Source organism: Rhinolophus sinicus, chromosome 3, assembly GCF_057876585.1.
Source record: "Rhinolophus sinicus isolate RSI-liver-muscle chromosome 3, RSI-T2T, whole genome shotgun sequence".
Taxonomy (NCBI): Eukaryota; Metazoa; Chordata; class Mammalia; order Chiroptera; family Rhinolophidae; genus Rhinolophus; species Rhinolophus sinicus.
Genome location: NC_142503.1, coordinates 87,760,999 through 87,782,650, shown reverse-complemented (window position 1 = coordinate 87,782,650; position 21,652 = coordinate 87,760,999). Strand labels below are relative to the sequence as shown.

At 41.2% G+C, this 21,652-nt stretch overlaps 1 protein-coding gene across 2 annotated transcripts in view; it reads right to left on the bottom strand.

The window, feature by feature from the left end:
• Positions 1-20,169, bottom strand: part of MEGF10 (multiple EGF like domains 10) — a 155,006-nt gene extending 134,837 nt beyond the window's left edge. Inside the window, exon 1 of one of the 2 annotated variants that reach the window (XM_074328540.2) lies at positions 19,671-20,169. The gene's annotated coding sequence lies outside the window, so the exon portion shown is untranslated. Of the gene's footprint in view, positions 1-18,554; positions 18,690-19,670 lie in introns of those variants that run through there. The other variant, XM_074328539.2, reaches the window with a different exon arrangement.
• Between the last annotated feature and the right edge of the window lie 1,483 nt (positions 20,170-21,652).

Here is a 21,652-nt window from a genome sequence, read left to right as displayed (position 1 = left end):
TGGATTTTAGGAATTAATGTTTCATGCTGTAACATACATGTTAGAGAAACTTATCGCCATCGTTCCTTGTCCCCAGGTCATGGATTCCTTCAAGCATGTGTATGTAGGCAAGTGGGGATTTATTAATTAAACCACAGTTCATTTGAAAAGGTTTGTCTTCATAAAGTGTGCCATCATTCAACCTTTTTTAACTGCAAAAATCCAGACACTTACCGCTCTCCATATCCCTAAGTCAAGTTACTATGCCGGAAATGGCACAAGGACAATTATTGGCACAGAAAACCACTCTTCAGCCCAGACACACACACAGCAGCAAACAATCTCATATCTGAATACACAGCAGGTAGGGAAACACACCAATGCTCACCTAATCCTGTTTGTTTAAGTAAACAAGAGCCCAATGCTACAGAAGTTGTGACATATGCTTGTAACGTAAGTAAGGAGAAAAGACTAAAAACATATATGCCTTGTAAATACATTCTTCTGGAACAAACAAGTGCAAAGGACAATGTCCTTGAGGCATTCTCTCTCTCTGTTTAATTTGCTCATTGAGAATGAGATTGTATAAATTATGATGCACTCCCCAGTTGCTTTTTTATGCCAAGCAATGTCCATGGTGGTTTTGAGGTGTGGCTACTCTTAGTGGTGATTTGTGCACAGAATACAATCCAGAAATAATAGTGAGGAAAGTGTGAGAAATTGGTAAGCAGGAAAAAGATTGTCTAAGCTGTTAGCAAAGTCTTACCAACGTATGATAAAAATAAAAAGAATAGTTAGTGTTTTCTGAAAAGGAATGAACATTTATAAAAGCCACTGTCTATACACTTGGAGAAGTGTATATGAAACAACTTTCTGTTCTCAGGATAGAGCATCAGTTCCCTAGAGGTTTGCCCCTAGGGCCTACCCACTTTTCAACAGTCTTTACAGCTTGAGGGGAAAAAAGGGTGGGGGCGGGGAGCTTTAGGAAATAGATCGCAGCATTCTCAGACAAATGACAGTCCAGTTTGGCGTGATACACTTCCTGCACATCGAGCACGTTGTAATTGCTAAAGGGCCCTCTCATATTCCCCAGACTTCTTAAATCTGTCCTTTCTCTCCTCAGCCCCTATAATATAAATGATTGAGGCCCTTTTCAAACTAAGCCTTTCCCTCACTCTCTCGTTTTCCTTTATCCACAAATGAGCCTTTGTGATCCCTTGAGAAGAGAGACAGTAGAGCATGGCCAAAAAAAGTGAAATTATATAAAGGCCATTTTCCAAACAAGTAAAAAAGAGCCATTTCAAAGCAAAATTCCTTCAAAAGATAAATACCCACAAGTAATGGTTTTTGTGGTGTTACAGAGAAATGAGCTATACATTAAAACATCAAAAAACAATTCGGCAATAATTTCTTAGATATGACACCAAATGCACAAGCCATAAAAAAAAAATAGATACACTGGACTTCATAAAAATTAAAAACTTTTGTGTGTGAAAGGACACAATCAACAGCGTGGAAAAGCAACCCACATAACTGGAGAAAATATTTGCAAATTATGTATCTGATAAGGGATCAGAATCCAGAATACAAAAAACAAACAAACAAAAAACTACAATTCAACAATAGTAAAACAAACAACGTAATTAAAAAATGAGCAAAGAATTTGAATAGGCATTTCTTTAAAGAAGGGATACTAATGGCCAATATACACACGAAAAGATGTTCAACGTCACTAATAACTAGGAAAATGTAAATCAAAACCACAAAGAGATACCCCTGCACACCCATTAGGATGGCTATTATCAAAACACAAAATAAACAAAGACCAGAAAATAACAAGCGTTGGTGAGGATGTAGAGAAATTAGAACCTTGTTCATTGTTGGTAGGAATGCAAAATGCGGCAGCTGCTATAGAAAACAGTATGGTGGTTACTCATAAAATTAAACATGGAATCACCATACAATGCAGCAATTCTACCCCTGGGTATATACTCAAAAAGAACTGAAAGCAGTAACACGAACAGATTTGTTCACCAATGCTCATAGCATCATTATTCACAATACCCCCAAATGGAAACACTACAAATGTCTATTAATGGATAAAATGAGTAAACAAAATGTGGTATATACATACTATGCAATATTATCCAGCCTTTAAAAAGAAGAAAATTCTGACACAGGATTCAACATGGAACAACCGTGAAGACATTATGCCAAATGAAATAAGCCTGACACAAAAGGACAAATATTGTATGATATTATATAATACATACATCTTATGTGAGCTTTCTAGAGTAGTGAAATTCATAGTCAGAGAGTAGAATGGTTCTTGTCAGGGGCTGGGGTCAAGGGGAATGGGGAGTTGCTGTTTAATGGGGATAGTTTCAGTTTGGGGAGATGAAAAAGTTCTGGAGATAGATGGTAGTGGTGATGGTTGTACAACAACGTGAATGTACTTAATGCCACAGAACTGTCCATTTAAAAATGGTTACCATGGGAAATTTTATGTTATGTCTATTTTATCACACACACACACACACACACACACACACACACACACACACACACACAGAAATATCTAGAAGTAAGCCAAGTTCTAAGGAGTAAGTAACAGATGTCTGCCCAAGAGGTAGGGACTTCTATTTTGCTTTTTATTACCTGTGTGCATGATTAAAACAGTCACACATTCTTCCATGGATCACTCAGACTTGTGATCTAGTTGCTAGAACTTGAGGGTGGAAAGAGGCAAATGTCAGCAAATGTAATTACAGTGTGATCCCATGTTGGCCCATCCCATCACTGCTTCCTCTGCGGGGTAGTCAGCCAGAATGTCACCTCTCCACCCTCCTAGAGAGATGTAAAACAGATGACAATTTCTCCAGAACCCAGACACAGAAACCAAAATAGACCAATTGAACTGTCTCTCAATTTTAAGCAAACGGAAACCAAAGGGCATCAAACATTTTTCAGCCAACGTGCAATGTCAGAATGCCAGCTCTCCACTACTGTCTGCCCGAATTCAAAACGGTGAGTAGGTTGTTTAACTTGGAACGGACGGACTTATGGATCTGGACTTGTGTGTGCTTCTTACTTTCTCAGAGAAGTTCTAAGGAATTTGAGGTTTTAGAGGAACTGTCTTCCTCAATTTCAATTTCGAATTCCTCCACTAGGATTTTCTGCTTTTGGATTTTATTCTCCCCCCACCCCTCTAATTGCTAATGAATTAAGGTTACACAAAACAGTGCTGTTTTGAGTATAGAATTCTGATCTCAATCCCTTCTGGCAGGTACTCCTACAGACCAGTTGTTATTTAAATACCTATAGGGAGAAAAGAGATTAAAAGATCAAGTCACACTGCACTTCCCAACAAAGCAGCACAGCTGTACAATGGCTTCTGAGCAACTGCTCTGTGAGGAGACAGCAAGACTTCTGTTGTCCAGCAGGGTCTGCTCAGGTCACCGCATGTGGCATGGATTAGAGAGTTCTGGTTCTCTATCAACCAGGGGAGTAGGACTGGGGCTTACACACCACACTCCTGAACTCAGGCTCTGAGCCATCCCCTGACACTCTTTTCAAGGTCTCTTGAGGAATAGACGGAGATACCAAACTTCACAGAAATTTTCAAAAGCTAATAAATTTTTCTTTCTTCCTTTCTTTCTTTCTTTCTTTCTTTCTCTCTCTCTCTCTCTCTCTCTCTCTCTCTCTCTCTCTCTCTCTCTCTCTCCTTTCCTTTCTTTCTTTCTTTCTTTCTTTCTTTCTTTCTTTCTTTCTTTCTTTCTTTTTCCTTCCTTCCTTCCTTCCTTCCTTCCTTCCTTCCTTCCTTCCTTCCTTCCTTCCTCTCTCTCTCTCTCTCTCTCTCTCTCTCTCTCTCTCTCTCTCTCTCTCTCAGCTCTCTCTCTCTTTCTTTCTTTGGAATTTGTGTGTAAGTTTAAGAAAGAGAAAGAGAGAAAGAACAATTAATTTTTACGTATTTTCTCAGAGATCTGTCATCATGGAGTGGAAGAAACTATCCATCTTGGGTAAAAAAAGGTTTGGATTTGGTCTGAAGTTGCCTAAATGTTGAGACTTAGCTCAAGTCATGCTTTAAGAGGAAAGAGTTCCACACATCAGTGCTAGGCTGTGCCCTAACCGTGAGCCAACACAGAGGAGGAGCCTCCAGGAAAACAGCTGTCCCAAGCTCACACTCGGCTTCTCCGGGGCATAGAAGACAGCAGAAAGAGCAAGCTGTTTATGTCACCACAGGTGTGCTTCTTCCATTTGGTGTCTAGCTCCAGGGCCATGCCAGACGGCTGGCTCGGGCAAAGCAGGCACTCCCCTCCAGGTGCAGTGAGCCCTCGCCTACCCTTTTCTCACCTGCTCACTCAGCTGCACCCCCACACTCCAGACACAGCCCCAGAGCCTTCCTAGTCAAGTTCGTGGGGTTGGAAAGGACCTTATACCTTCTTCACCTTATAAAGAAACAAGAAGTTTTTTTAAGTGTCTAAGATCAAACCATGGCAGAGGTAGATCTCAAGACAAGACTTTTTGACTTTAGATGCAATACTCTTTCCACCATTCTGGGCTTCCTAATAGAGCTCCGGGGACAAAAGCATGTTCCCTCACTCTAGAAGGATTTATTTGTTTCACTCAAGGCCATGCCCTGGCCTCCCCGCCCCCCGCCCCCCAAATTAATGGATTGGTGACACTGGCCTTGAGATCTGCATCACTGTTAATACTTTTTATTCACACCAGGATTAGAAACCACAAAATTGATGCAATTCTAATAGTGGGCAGCTACACTCATGAGTAATGCTGGAATTTCAAACTTGGGTGCTTCCACCACTCCCCTCAACTCAGCATAAAATACATTTAAGGTAAAACTTTAAAAGATAAGGAGTCAATGAAGTGAAACTCCCTAAAAGTCAGTCTTTCCTTAAGTAATTTTTCTTCATCTGGAATTCTTTCCTCTGACCATGGTTTCCCTATTGGGCCTGACACTGACTGCCCTCAAGCATCTTCATGCTCCCTAGCTGCACAGCTGCCAACAACTGCAGGGCCCAAAAGAATGTGTGGAAGGACCACTGCACACAGCTTTTTCTTTGTGGGCACAATGGCCAGAGCCAGGCAGAGGCTCGGTCACCATCTCGTGTCTCAGGGAGAACCCCATGGAAGCACTGTGCTTCCCAGCATGCACGGAAGGGGGCTTCTGCTCTGCCTGGGGTCTTACTGGTGATGGATTCAACTCCTACACAGAGATTGGGAAGCTGCTCTTGTTTTAAAGAACTGGTTCTTAGACTTCAGGGACAAAACTCACCTGGCTTGCACGGCCCTTTCTCTACTCATTGACACTTTGTTCTGGAAATCTGTTTGCCAGGCCTCGGTTGCCATGTTCTCATCAGTGGAGCCTGACATGGTCACCATCAAAGGAAATACAGAGGACACATCAGCCACTAACCCCAGGAAACACTGGTCTCCCTGATATGCCAGTGAATGAAACTACCTGCCATTGTCGCCCTAATTCCATGGCCTCGTTGTCACACACAGTACAACCTGGACAAGAAATGAAAAACACTCTTCCAAATTCTCCTGCCAGACAGGAGTTCCTTAGGTCTAGCTTTAAGAAATCCTTCTTTGATAGAAAGAGTTAATCTCTGTGTGCTACACCTGAACTCTAGACAAATTCAGAAAGACGCGACTTTTGTCGTTTAGGGAGAGAGCTACACGGAACGACACAAATTTCTAAAGCAAACGTAAGGGATCACTTTCAGAAGACCTTTGGATTTCATAACAATACCACATCCTCAACCAAAGACAATTATGCTTCCAGGTGACAACTGGACCTAGCGGGTTAGCTTATAAGATGCGATCATAAAAATTAAACTCTACAGCAGTGATGGGCTGCGGGGAGGACCTCTGAATGGTCCCCAGAGGCTGCACAAACAAAAATATAAAGGATCATTTTCACACTGCCTTGAAAGAAAGGCCCGGATTTTCTTTTGTAGCCCTCGTTTGGCAGAGCTCCACATCACAAGCTTTTTCTGTGTTTTTTTTTGAATGTCAGAAAATAAGTGCCTTTGCTCCAGTCTGGTCTTCACCAACACAAAAAGTAGACCATCTGACTAGCTCTACTGAGGAACTCTCTGTACCTGACTCCTTGGCTGGGTTCAGGCACAGTCATCACCCCTCTCGAAGGAGGCTCTCTGCTTATTGGGAGGAAATACCTCTCCTCTCCTAGCCGAGGTCAAGTGCTTCCTCACTGGCATGGCCTGCATTACATCTCCACGCACACTCCCCGCTCCAATTCTGCAGCAGCCTACAGATCAGTTTTTCAAAACCTGCAAGTCCAAAGTATAAATTGTCCAGGCTCTTCCTTTACCTTATGACCTCCAGACAATGGTTCTCACTCACTACTGAACCACTCATTGGCCTCTCCACTGGAGGAAAGACAGGGTCTTGGGGACATTTTAATCAAGCAATGATGCTACTTATGGCCTCCCTGCTGTACGATGGGAGGCAAGGTCAAAGATTATCCATTTAAACGAGGGTTAAGATTGTACGTCAGGTTCGCTTTTTCAGGTTATTCTTACGTCCTTGTAATTCTGAATAATCTCAAAATTAGTCAGGGCCATCAATATTTAAGTTCCTATCCTACGTTTTTTTTAAAAAAGCAAGAAAAAAGGAAAAACCTACATGGCTTGGTCTGCTCAGGCTGCTATAACAAAATACCATAGACGAGGTGACTTAAACAACAGAAATTTATTTCTCACAGTTCTGGAGGCTGGGAAATCCACAACCCAGTGCTCGATGATTCCGTTTCTGGTGAGGGCTCTCTTCCTGGCTTGTAGCTGGCCTTCTTCTCGTGATGGAAAGAGAGACCGCTGATGTTCTTCTTATAAGGGCATCGGCTCTATTGGGTTACAGCCCCACCCTTAAGACTTCATTGGCCTTCATCACCTCCTCACAAGCCTCCATCTCTACATATAGTTACACTGTGGGGTAGGGTTTCCACCTATGAATTTGGGGAAGAGGGGATGGACAAAATTCATTCCATAGCACTGTGCTTGACCATTTGGGGTTAGAAAGGTATATAAAATCGATTCTACATCCTCAAGGAGCTTACATTCCAGAATCAATTTATTCTTGAAGTAGAAAGGTCCTCAAAGTTTATGCAGTCTCTTCTTACAAGCTCCAAGGATTCCTTCTAGATACACTCTAAGAATGTACCTACCAATGAGGTGGTTGGCTATTTCACCCTAATTCACAGAGAGGGACATAGAGGCACAGAGAGTTGAGGTGGCCTGTGGCACTTGTGACAAAGTAACACAAAGAAATTAAATTGAAACTGTGGCTGTATCTCCAAGGGGAGATAGGATGTGCTAAGTTCTGGGATATCAACCAAACTCCTTATCACCAAACTCCTAATAACAAAAAGGCAGTATCTCTTAGGCCAAGATGTTTAAAAAGACTTCTTGATTCAGAATGTAGAAGAAACATTATCTGGGAGCTTTTGCCCCGGCCATGATCAGGACTATAGTTTGTTAGAGAGAGGAACTTGGCGGCTTTCCTGAATTATGAAGCCAGACTGTATATGCAACTCAACAAGTTGAATGTTTAAAATAGTATGGTATATTAAAGAGAGCATAGACCTGAGAGGCAACACACCACGATTTTGTAATAGCTGCACTGAATTAAAAACAGAAGTGACCTAGACAATCCTTGAGTAGAAATTAATCAATCAGATAGAAACAAATAAAACCTCCTGCGCATTTGTCACATGCCAGATAGTGTCCTAAGTCCTCTTCATTTATTATCTCAATGAACCCCCATACCAACTGTATGAGAGAGCTGTCATTATTATCCCCCACTTAACTTATAGAGAAACTGAAGTCTAGAATAACTGGCTCAAAGTCATATGTCTAGTAAACAACAGCCCAAACCAGGGTTCTAATCCAGGCAGTCTGGCTGTAGAACCCACGCTCCATATTCCTACACTGTAGCACACTTGTGCCTTAACTTTTCAAACTGCATTTGTCCGCTGGATAAAGCAGTCAGTGCTTGAAATGTATATGCTTGAAATGTAACTCCAAGAGGGCAGGGACCTTGTTTATCTTAGGTATGGCCTTATCCCTAACATAGACAATCATAAGGAACATAATCGGTGCTCAATAAATAGTTGCTAAATAAATGAATAACAAATTGTGTTCGATTTAGTGAAATTACTGCAATTGTCACCATATTTTCTTCCCCATTTTTATTTCATTTTATAGTCTTATCATTAATGATAATCCTTTGCTACCCACTGCCTGGAGAATTTCAGCAGCTTTCAAAAATTTTCCAACTTCATTCCAACCTACACTTCCAACCTTGTTTCTTGATATTTCATTATACAAATATTCACTGACTATCTCTGCCTGCTCCTGCCCTCACCCACCTTAGCCCCAGCCTTGTGCGTTTCTACGAACTCTCTCTTTCTTCTCTGATTCCATGAAGCTCACTTGTCTTTTAAAAGTCCCATCGCTTCTGAGAATACTTGTCACCCAAACTACAGTGATCTCATCCTGATATTAAGATGGATTCACCTGAAATATGTCACCTGCTTCCTCATCCTTTCCTGTCTGCACAGACTGGCAGTGTGCCGAGAGCAGAGGCCACACCTTCTCATTTCTGGTATTCTCTCCAACATGCCGTAAAAGCTTGGCTCATCGTAGACACACCGTGAGCACTGATCAACTGCCTGATGCAGATAAATGCAAAACATCTAAATCCATTTCATGGAAATGCAAAACGTCTGCTGACTGTTTTTAAATACAGGTAAAAAAAAGTTTTTAATTTGACGTAAAATTCACATACCTGAAAATTCATCATTTTAAACACATTGTGCAACCATCACCACTACCTAGTTCCAGCACATTTTCATCACCCCAAAGAAAACCCCATACCCATGACACATCACTCCCCATTTCCCTCTCCCCTCGGTCCCTTGCCACCACTAATCTACTCTTTGTCTCTATGGATTTGCCTTAGTGGATATTTCCCATAACTGGAATCACACAATATGTGGCCTTTCATGTCTGGCTTCTTTCTTAGCATTATGTTTTCAAGGTTCACCCATGCCACAATACATATCATACTTCATTTCTTTTTATGGATGAATAATATCCCATCGTGTGATTACATGACATTTTGTTGGTGTCTCCAGTCCGTCAGCTGGTGGACATTTGGATTGTTTTCATCTTTTGGTTATTTTGAATATCATTGCTGTGAACCTTTGTGCACTTGTTTTTGTTTGAACACTTTTCAATTCTGCTGACATCTTACTAAGGAAGAACAAATTCATTAACTAGAAGCCTCATCTTTATTCTACAGTTGAGATGGATAACTTTTTTTAAAATACAATACTACCTTCATTAAAAAACACTCATGCCCGTGAGTAAATTGAACTATTTTTGTATTATATTTTAAATTCCTTATAGCTTATATCTTGTATCAGAGACTATACTTTCTAATCTCTGCATTTAATTATAGGATGATTGTTTCATAAAAAGCATAAGCAGGCCTCATTCCTAGATATATTAATATTCTTCCCTATTTTAACATTTGGTGTTATAATGATAACTAATATTTATTGAGTACTCACTATGTGCTTACCACTATGTTAAATGTAATACTTTTTGAAACATATACTGTTATCATTTCAGATGTGATGAAAAGAGGCTTAGAGTTAAGTAGCCTGCCCACAGTCAGGAAGCTTTAAGGGCAGAGATGGGCTCCCAACCCAGGTAGTTACATTTCATACGTGAATGACAAGGCCAGGCAGGAGTAGACTCAGACCATCAAAATCTTGTCTCAGCTCACAACTTTAATCACATGTGCTCATGTAAATCAATAGTTAACCTTTAAGTTCAATGCTGGAAGGAAGTATATAGAATGGATACTCAGACCTCTCACAGATGTGCTATAAGCATCTCGAAAGCCAAGGACTCCAAATTCTCCTTCAGAAAACAAAAAGTTCCCATTCTCTCCATTTGATTCTACCAGCTCCATACTGTACCAGAAAGCTAGGATATTCTACAAGTACAGTGATTCTCACTGATGATGACAGATGTCCTCTAGATAGAAAAGAGACCACAAGCTGCTGTCATGCCAGAAGTATCGTTTTGCTTATAGGGCTGTTCCACCTTCACAGGGATAGCTCCTGGAGCTCGTTGTGAGCTCAGGAAGTGATGGCTGAAATAAGTGAGAGAGGTGAGACAAAGACCCCACACCTCATATCACTTTGTTCCAGTGAGAAAAATGGGGAGGGAAAAAAATAAAAGCATTCCAGTGTTAGACTTCAGGAGAGATGTCATCTAAAAGTTCAGAAAAATAGCCATGATTCACAGATCCATAGCATCTTTTTCTGATTTTTCTGGACAGATCACAAGGAACAGGAGAAGGGCAGTGCATGGAAATGGGAAGGTTTGCTAGTTGGCCCACTTGAAGGAGTGTTTTTGTTTTAGATTCTGAAGGGTGGGCTCTGCTAACTCTGTTCACCTCTTAGGCACTGGACTTTGTGTCTAGCAAAGTAAAACAATAAACTATGATGGTGTTGGTCCATGCTTTCTGACATGTAGCTCTTCCGACTATGGAAGTAAGGACGAATTTATGGATATTTAAAGCTTCAGGCCCTCCCAGCCCTGCCAAGACCCCAATTATGGGACAGTTGGGTTTCCCAGAATTTACCATTTTCCACCACTGCTAGAGTTTTAATTCTACATTAAACATGATACTTTAAAATTTTTTTGAACTTTTTATTGAAGTACAAAATACCTACCAAAAAAGAACACGAATCAAAATTGAATAGCTCAATACATTTTCACAAAATTAACACACCCAGACAACCAGCACCCCGATTAAATAGAACAGTGTTCGCATCTCAGAGCCCTCTTTGGGCAGGGCTTTCATTCTGACATAAAACTAAGTCCCAGCAAGCACCCTATGCCTAAAAAACATGAGTATTAAATGTGCTACTTGTGATATGAACATTTAGTATTAAATGTGCCACTTGACAATAAAAGACAACATATCACTTCCCTATTTTTTTCATCCCTCACAGCACTGAGGAGAGAGACTCTCTAAGTCACAGGAATGGAGCCAAATGAATAGGCCTAATGACAATGAATTGAAAATTAATTAACTAATCAGGAGCACGGTCCACACAATCCTTTTGCCACCTGCAAAGAACACTCTCCTCTTCCCCTTGTCCACTTAAAAGGCATCTGTATCACTGGTGAAAACCAAATATGCCCTCAGTGAAGTATAAACAAAATGTAAGGGGAAGGAGAAGTGGAAACATAATGAAGAAAATAAGGCCACTTGCCTCTCTGCAATCCACTTGCTTCTCCTTCTTTAATGGATTTACAATGATAGTCTATAATCAAGGTGCAATGACAGACTTAATTACACGAAACTTTAAGTGACCTCAAGCAAATCATATGTTGCTGATCTCCTGGGTACAAACTTTGTTAAGCCTAATACTCCCAGTTAGAAAACCTCTTATCTCACAGACAAAAGGATTCCTTTGGCAACGAGCGCCAGCTGCCTGAACACTAAATGGGCTCACCACGACCCATTACGTTCAGAAAAGGCTTTCTCCATTCTGCGTTACTCAAGTCTGCATTCTGTGCCTAACTTTAAAAAAGAAAAAAAAAGCCATCTACAAATAAATGTCCACAGGAACTAGGGACTAAGTTTCCCTTTGAAAGAAACCCAGAGGCAAAGGCTGAATGAATGACATACTTTTTCATAAAGGAAGTAATCAGGCTAAAAGAACAATCCTGCACGAAAATTCTGCGACCTTTGCTGAAGCTATGACCTTGCATTTGAATCTTCTTCTGACACAAAGAATGTAGCTAATTGTTGAGCTCTAGATTGGCTCTTTACAGGAAGTTTGCAACCCTTTCCCTCCAGTTTGGAAGTTGGGGGTGAGGAATGGTATCTAAACGACATCTGGGGAGTCCTCCGATCTCAAACCATCCAGATAGATCAATAACTTTCTAATGGATTTAACTGTATTTCAATCTCAAAACATTTCTCAGCTTCCAAATTGATATCTGAATCTAGATTCTGAAGGAAATTATTAATAGACCATGTACATGGTTACCATACTCTGGAACAAAGAATCATTGTCTGAGGTCACGGCCTTGATTTAGGAGGGCTTTCAGAGCAAATAGATACCTGTCTTTGATGAACCTGGGGCAAAGAGGATGAGAAATGTGCCTTTGCCATCATGGACAAAGGGAGATCTTTTTTAATTTTTAAAATCAATCATAAAACTCTGCAATCAGATTAAGTCAGCAGCCATAGCAGAAAACAATTCTATCTTGGCCAAAGATCAACTGGGAATTCTAATAGACTCATGTTCCACTAACACCATGTCTCATGCTCCTGAACCAGCAAATTAATGATGCTTCCACAGAATTACTTTTTTCCTTCTCAAATTCTACCTCTTGACACATTGCTGCAAGTAGTTTAACTGTGAAAGGCCTTGACCTCCTTTCTTTGTCTCTCTGATTCAAGTGTGTCTGTTTCCTTGGGGCTACCAAGCTCAGTTGGATGGCTGGCCGAAGCAGAATGGAGCATCAGCCAACCCCCAAACAATGGGCCCCTTTCTCCGGCTGTCACATGAACAGTGTTGTGTTACAGCCATTGTCCCTCCAAGCAGAGACGGAGAGGCATGGGTTCTCACAAACCAGCTATTCTCTGTGACCCACTCTGACCAAATCACTAAAATATTATAAAAGAAAAGTCATGCCTTCTAAATGGAGCAGAATAGCTCCTTAACAAGGGTTATAGTGCATCCACGGACACCTATGTCAGAATACCTTGTCAAACATACACATCCCTGGGCCCCACTGCACCCCTACTGAAACCAAATCCTTAGAGGGGAGCCAGTATCTGCCAGTGATTCTCAGGGCCCTAAAGTTTAAAAACACAGGCCAAACAGAGGCCTCAAGCATTTCTCACCTCACTAATGGCCTGATATTGCACACTATCTCTTCAAAGGATGTACAGGAGATGGGGGGCGGGATTCTGAAAGGGCAAATACTTTATACCATAGTAATCAAATCTTAGTGTCAGGGAAATAAGATAGGTGAGAAAGATGAGGGTGCTAAGGAATGTGGGGAATGAGACAGGAAATTAAACAATAATAAGAGCTGTTCAGAAGATAGTAGGCATGTGGGGGTCAGGTCAGCAATGAGCAAAATAAAGGGAGAGGCACGGAGAGGAGGGGGCCTTCAGAAAAGGATGGACAGTGGGAAATTCCAGTGGTGGAAATGGACAAATGGCTCTTAATAAGCAAGCATGTCTAATATCTAGCTTTAAGATGTGAACTTCCTCCATCACTCCAAGCCTTGAAAGTCAGCCACTCAGAGCCACATGTTTGGTGATATTTCATGAAGTGAAGGAGACGTGAAGTGATATCCATGGTTGCGTGGACCACTTCATGCTAAAAGAGACAGTATAGTAGTGTGGCAAGATCATCTTCAAATTATACTTCTTAGGGGAAAATGAATTCAGAACCAAATGATGCTACAAGAAACACGAGCCTTGTCTCCACCCTCACCCCCATTAGAAGCTCCATAGTGGCTGAAAGAAATAACAGTTTTCTCATTTCACACCTTCTCATGGAACGGGGCTCAATTTTTGCTCGACTCTCCTTCCATAGGGTGCCCCAAAACACATCTGGTTTATATAATAAAATAATATCAGTGTAGTATGAGGGGCTCCTGTAATGCACACAGTGCTGTGGGAACAAGGTCTAGTCCTACGGCCCCGTGTGTGGCTGTCATAAAATGATTCTCAAATGTGAACTCACCCCTCCTGGAGAATGGTTTACTCAGTATAACTTGACAATGTATTGCAAATTCCTGTAGCTACATGTTTGCTGCGCTCACTCCTCTGTCTGAAATACCCCATCCACTCAAAGCCCTCTCTCCTTCAAAGCCCCCCACACCCAGGAAACCTCCACGAGCACACAGAATCCTCTCTCTAGCAGGAGCTCTCGGAGCAGCCCTCAGAACCACCCACTTATTACCCAGCCTTACACAGTCAGTGGTATTTTTTTTATCTTTTGTTTAAGGCAAGTAAGTATCTTGGTAATTCCACATAGTATTTATCCCTATGTCCTGTACACCTAATAAATATCTGGTGAAGCAAAAAATAAAACTCCAAGCAGTTACTTTTTAAAAGAACAGAGACATCACGTCTTGTCATCGAATCCTTTCCCAGAAAGATAAATCAAGTACCCTTCTGAGAATATAAATGAGGGTAGATATTTAAAATTTTTCATTTTTGATTGTAGAAAGAATCCCCTGGGCCCAAAACAAAGAGTTCATACTTCTATTTTGTTCTGTGAGGAGCAAGTTAAATTTGTGCGTTTTGATTTTCGATTTGCCATCAAGCATTATTTCTTAAAAAAGACGAACATGATTCTTTACCAGAAGTAAAGGTACTTAAAGGGTCCATCATGGGAATGAGCACCTGTGGAGAGGTTTTAGAACCAAGCAAATCCAGGTCAGCCAGGATGTTGAAGACAAGGCACTTAGTCACTCTCCAGTATGAGGCCTCTTTGCTCCTGAAGATAAGATGTTTCTAACAGATGCTAATATCCTGCACTTGGACCTATCAAGATGAGGCTTTCCAAACTGAAATACTGTTTTCTTTGTCTCAGAAAGGAGGAAGGGTACAATTTATTGCCCTCTGAGTAGGAAATTGAGGTGGTTGAAATGCTTGACATAGTTTCTTTATCTAGGAGTATAAATCATTGGAAATGAAACAATAGAGGAAATCACTAGAAATGAACATCGATAATAACAGGATATACTATCACATTCACACTTTCCAGACGGGCTAATAATGGCACAGAGTATGCATTATCAAATAACATCCACATGACCACTTGAAATTTTACAAATAAAGTGGTATAAAGTAAAACCACACTGATTTCTGTCTTTTTTCCTCATAGTATGAGAAATCCTTTTATTGTTTTATAAGTTAATCCTCTGCAATAACTATTTTCAAAAAGAGTTGGAATGACCCAGTAAAAAATAATATTAAATTGGAAAGAAAAGAGAGACAAGACATAAACACAAAATCTTGGGAAATTCAGATAGAGAGAATGAATGGATGAATGAACGAATTAACACATTATAAGACTAGGCAAGAGTCTACAAAAGTACAGCTAGATGCAAGCATAAATTAAGGTAGAAAAAGTTCATTTGGAAACAGAAATGAAAAAGAAGACAAATCAACAGAACCCAATGAATCTTAGTTAATTCTTAAAATAAGCTAATTTTTAAAACAAAATACTGGATCCACATCCTTGAGAAATTGAGAATAACAGGCAGTTCTTAATATTGCTTTGTTTGAAGTCTAAACAATCTGGACATTTGTACTTCATGCATTGATGCTACTACCTTCCTGCTCTATGTCACTGGAACTCTCACACATCAGCCTATGAATGAACTTTTTGGTTGTTGTTTATTTCATGGAGATGCCCATCAGCTAAAAGCTCCGTTTTTGCAATATCACCACATCTGTCATTACCCTGTGATGTGTTGGTTTATTTGTTCAAATGTTATTGCAAAATGCCATTATTACAAAAAAATGAGTGGGAAATAAAAAAATTTAAAACCTAATAGTAAGTATAAGTTTTTGTCTCATAAAGTTAACATAAATGAGAAGCTATTAGTCATGCCAAAAATGCAAATCTTTAATCAGAATCATTCATGAATTGAATTTGAACAGGTCAATGATTGTTCAAATGAGAAGGAAATCACCAAAATTGTAGAAAGTTTAAAGAAAGAAAAATTAAAGAAAGGAGTAAAAACACTGAATGCTGTGTTTAAATGGCAAGATATAATTAGAAATTTTATAATATAATTGGCTCTATAGGGCCAGCATCCCTTGTAATGTGTAGGCTTTTGCACAATCTTTGGACCTATTTTTAGGAATGTGTCCTGTACTAAAGTAGCAAAAACAGTACTGAACGAGTCACTATGTTTCAGATGAAAAGAAAAAGTTATTCATAAACTGGAAAGCACAGGGCAAAAGTGTGTTTGCCTGTTTGTTTGTTTGTTTTCATTGGCATTGACACTTCCATTTCAGTGCCCTACCAGTCAGTCACAACCAAAACCATCCCAAAGGTATGAGAAACTCGGCTCTTGAATCATAGTGTTTCCATAATGTTGAACACGTCACATGCATTCAGTAGCATTTGGTGTTTTGTAAGTCTTCTTAGAATATTCTGTCTTGTCCTTTTCCACTCTAGGTTACTCACTTTGTAGAGTAACATCTAGCCAAATTATACATTCTTGACTGGCTTCTCCACATCCCTTAGGACGTACATAGTGACTGTCCCAAACACTTGGTATGCTAAGAAAATGTTAACTACCATTCATTCATTCATTCATTCACTCTTTACATTCTTTAGGCATTTATTATGTAACTACTACATGCCAGCCATTTGGATAAAAGCTTAGAATAAGGAATGATCTTAGAATAATCTCACCAGTCAGTTGAAGAGACATCCAGATAACACAGTTGATTCAATATGATAGATGCTATTAAAGCTATCTGCAAAGTACAATAGGAATCATATGAGATATCACTACGTTTATGTGAGAGACGTAGGAAATGTTCCAGAGGGGTGGACTTATTTGAACTGTACTTTGAAGGATGAATGGGTAGTAAATAGTTAATTAGACTAAAAAGAGGAGCAAAGAGTTTTCCAGCAGAGTTCACTCACAATTAGGTCAGGGAGGAGTGAAAGCAGACAAAATATTCTCCAAGAACAGTAACAAGATCAAGATCAGTGGGGCTTAGAGGCCTGGGGAACAGGGACGCAGAGAAGACAATGCGAACCTGGTCTTGTGTTATTATGTTAGAGAGGTTAAGCTTCATGCTACAAGCCAGTGTTTCTCCAATCATGATTTGAGGTCATCTCCACCAGATTGGCTAGGGGATCTCCTAAAGGCAGATTCTCGGTCCTTGCATCAGGGGTACAGCCCTCAAATCTTCATTTTCAATAAGCACCTTGCTGCCACTGATGTTCACCATCAGGAGGTGGTGGGGCGGGGGTGCCACAGATTTTTAAACAAAGGACTGACGATATCAGATTTGTATTTTAGAAATATGCTTTTATACCAAGGAGACAATCATGAGGATGGTAAATCCACTGCTGTTAAATGAGCATGTGACTTGGGGTTGTATTAGAATCATCTGGGGAACTTGTAAAACTGCAGACTTTTCACACTTCACCCAAGATTCACTGTATCTGAATCAAAGCAGAGGGAGCTATGATTTATATTATGTTGAACGATATGAAATTGCCATTTTATGTAGGTCAAAAATCGTCAAATTTTGGCAACTTCTCACTTGAATCTAATATTTTTAACAAGCCCCTCTCCAGGCTTCTGCTGCACATCAAAGTCTGATGAAATACAAGCAGAGCTAAATGCTTTTCCAGTTTTATTATCAGTGTCATTACTCACTTTAACATGCAATGAGGGAGGTGACAAATGTTAAAAGAAAAAAAAGTTTAAAAACAACCACCAATGAAGGAAGGCTGCTAATTTAAAGATTGTATAACCAGAAGGAACACTACATTATCCAGCTTTTTCCCCACCTCCCCACGCAAGTTTACATATGATGAAGCTGAGGAGAGAAGTACTCTGCTAGCGGTTATACGGAATTTATGTTCAATTCCTCAACGATACGTGCTTTTCATTTAACAGGTACTGAAATCATTATAGCTAAAAAGTATTTGGGATTTAATTTATAGGGTATCACACGGAACCCTAAAATGCTTAAAATGAGGGGTTAAAGCAAATACTCACGCACAGCCATTTTTTAAATGAAGCAAACGAACTTAAATAATATAGAACCTAGAGTAGTGCTTGAAATGTAATAAGTGCTTAATAAATATGTACTGAATAAATGATTGATCTCTAAAAAATTAGGTTCAAGGAGGTATATTAACATAACATTAAGGCAGTGTAGTTTACAGATTGTAAACTAAGTATAGATTTCCCACCTGCTAGTCTGTCCCAAGTACCCCTTGGTACCCAACCATGACCCCTCCTCTGCAAATCCCAGGCTTGCCACATGCACCTTTCTTTCCTGTGAAGTGTACCCAGCAGAAAGCAATGCAAAGATCGTGTCTGAGTTAAGTTTGACAAGACCTCATGTCCAAAGTGGGAGTAAAGCCCACATGAGCGCAGCTTTCAAAGGCCATCCAAATAGGAATAATAGTTAAAACTTACTGATAACTAATGAAACCTATATTATTATCCTGATACAGCAAAAATTATTAATGTTAGCATGATAATAGTAACAGTAATAATAATATTTATGTACTTATTATCTGCCAAGCTTGTTAACACACCACCCCCACTAATTCACTTAATCCTTTTAACAACCCTCTGGTGAAAGCGTTGTTATTATCATTCTGATTTTATAGATGAAGATAGAGAGGTGAAGTAATGCCCCAATCACACAACTGCAAAGTGGCAGAGTTCAGAGATGACCCCAGGTTGCCTGGTCCCAGAGCTTACCTCCTACTGAACTCTTTGACCTCAGAGTGGAATACACAGTGCAAGCTGAACTCTTGGAGCAGTCACATCAGGAAGTGGGCATTTCTGGAGGAAATGATCTGGTCCCAGTCTTTGCATGCATAAGGAATGAAGTGTCTTTAGTTGGGACCACCATACACAAAGTGAGACCCAGGATATAAAGGAGACCGAAAAGGAGAACCAAGAAAGAATGTCATTCTCCTCTGTCTTAGAACAGCATACATATCACCGCCTAAGAACTTTTGGACTAATAAAATCTCAAGCTTGAACATTCCCCTAAAGAGTTTGGGTCCTTGTGTAAGGATATTTTCTAAATAAGCATCAAAGATATATCACCATACTTCATTTACTCAGTGACATCATTTTTATTTCCAGAAAGAAAAAAAAAAAGGACAAAATATTTCCTTAAACCAGGGGTAAAAGTCCTAGATCAAAAGAATTTAAAAGACCAACACAAGAGAGATCTTTCTATGGTGACTATGGCTTGAAGAATCACCTCTCAACATTCGCTGAGGACCAGGCATTCCAGACCCCTCTGGTCTAAGTCACCCAGCCTGTGATCCTGTCTCTACTAAAGTGAGCGGAGAACGCTGGAAGACGTACTATCCCAAAGTCTATCCGCACCATTTGAATATCGAGTACTGGAGAAAGAAGTTTAGAAAACAAGATTCCACAGGAGAAGTAAAGCTGACCTCAAAGGGAGGGCCCTGCTGAAAAGGCTTTTCATTCTCAGTCTGATTCCCCCTAAAACAGCTCTCTTCTCCCAGCTTTGACACCCGTCGACACAGAACAAACAGAAAAGGCAATATAAGGACAGAAATTATGCAAAATAAAATGCGTAATGGGGATGCCTCCATGAAAAATACTCCAAGAAGTTCCTACACAGCCCCAAGTAACAAGACGAAATGCAAACAATAAACCCTTGAGACACTTTATGTGTTGTTTACCAACCCATACTGAGCTCATCTTACCCCACCTCACTCCGCACCAGGGTATCCTGGCGAAGGAAAATGTGCCCCCCTCCCCCGCCCATAAGAAACTATCCAGCGTCCAGCCAAGGTCCAACGGCCGCCAAAACTGAGTTTGCCCAACTCTTACCCAGGTCCCGTGATCCTGAGATTCGTAACGCAACCCTCTTTCCCTGGTTTTCACCCAGCGCCAGCCGAGAAACAAAATCTGTCCCGAACAGCGCAGTTAACCTCCAAGCAGCCTCCCAGAAGAGAACGACACTTGCGAGTCTCCCTTCAGGTTCAGAGGTGGAGACGCGGGAAAGGAGGCCGGTCTCAGTGCGTTTCCAGACCCCCAGTTTTGCGCACGGGGAAAAGTGCTCGCTGCAAACTTGAATAAGGTTTTCCCCGTCTGGCTCGAGATGCTGGAGGAGGAGGAGAGGAGTAACCCGAGCCGGGGCCGGGATGCGAGCAGTTGCCGCTGCTGCAGCTGCTGCGGCCCGGGCAGTGACCGCTGGAGGGGGGCGTCGCTTGGCGCCGCGCAACTGGCAGGATCCGCCCGGCCCGACTCCTGCGCCCCGATCGCGGATCGCCTCTGCCCAGAGCGGCTTCCACCGCCTGAGAGTGAACCCGCCAATAGTCAGGTCACGAAATTGTCAAACCTTGGGGTCACCTCACAGAATGGCAGAGAGAGAGAGCACGTCTGCGTCCCGACCAACGTTCAGTGCGCACCCCCGCGTTAAAGACCCCTGGAGGTGCTCTAGACCCTCGATGAGGATTTGGGGCAACTGAGGATGGCACCCGAATGAGCAGCTGGAGTGGACGGCACGTTCCCAGCACTGCCAGGGAGTGCAAATGTGGGACTCAGGGATGGGTGACCTAGCGATATCAGAGTGTGCGAACCAGCAACAAAGTGGTGGGGAAGGTGGGGCGAGGAGTTGGGGGGATGGGGAGGAGTGATGGAGCCTGCTTTGCACAGGCCTGGCGGAGAACTCCCCGGACCCGCAAGAAAATATCTGCGAGCCCTCGCGAGGAAATTTCTTGGGGAATGGCTCCCTCTGCCGACTGGCCCAGGAGGTCCCGGGAGACCCAATGATAGTTAAATCCATGAAAAGTCCTCCATCTGTGGATTGGGCAGGACGTGAATTCTGAAACCTACTTCTCTGTCCACCTTCCTCTTACTAAAGACTTTTTTCGCGTCCGGAGGACCCAAGTAGATAAAAACTTCTAATTGCTGGAAAGTTCTTTCTTATGTTTTGCTGAATTCTATCCTCCCCCACTTCCAAAAGGGGGGGGGGGGAGCTTGTCCTCTATATCCTTGCCAAATGATCCTCTCCTACCAGGTTTCTCTTCCTTACATTAGCATGAACTCCCTTTCTTTAGAGAGACCTCAAGTGCACATGTGCCGCCCGTCAGTAACAGCCCCTGACAAATAATCCATGTTCAAAATTATGCTTGACTGGAACAAATGAACATATATATATATATGAAGTCCCTCACCATTTAATTCTCATTGTTCATTGGCTTTTGTTTGTTTGTTTCCCAGGCATCATAGCCCCCTCTTCTGGATAACAGTACCTGTATTTTTCTTTGGAGACCACTCCTGCTACACTTAGTGCTTACTGCATGGGAATGTCCATCAAAATGGTCCAGTTTTTCCCTGTCCAGGACCTAAACCAGTACCATCAGACGTTCTCTGCCAGGAATCCAAACTTTGATAAGAGCGGCACAAGAACAAATAAATCTAGAGCTGATTTAGCCATATAACAGTGTTCTAGAGATTAGCCATTAGTTATGTCACTCCGTCCCCAAAGCTTTATGCTTTATGAAACCTGTTTGTTCCACTTCCTTTCATTTTTAAATCAACTTTGAGACATGATTTACATTCAACATATTGCACTCATATTAAGTATACAGTGATGAGTTTTAAACAATGTATACACCCCTGTAACCACTACCACAATCAAGATAATGAACAATTCCATTACCCCAGACAGTTCCCCTGTACCTCTCTGAAGTCAGTTCCCCACCCCACCCCATCCCTGGCCCACTGAGCTGCTTTCTGTAGCTATAGATTAGATGTGTCTTTTCTAGAGTATCTACAATGGAGTCATATAGTATGTATTCCTTTGT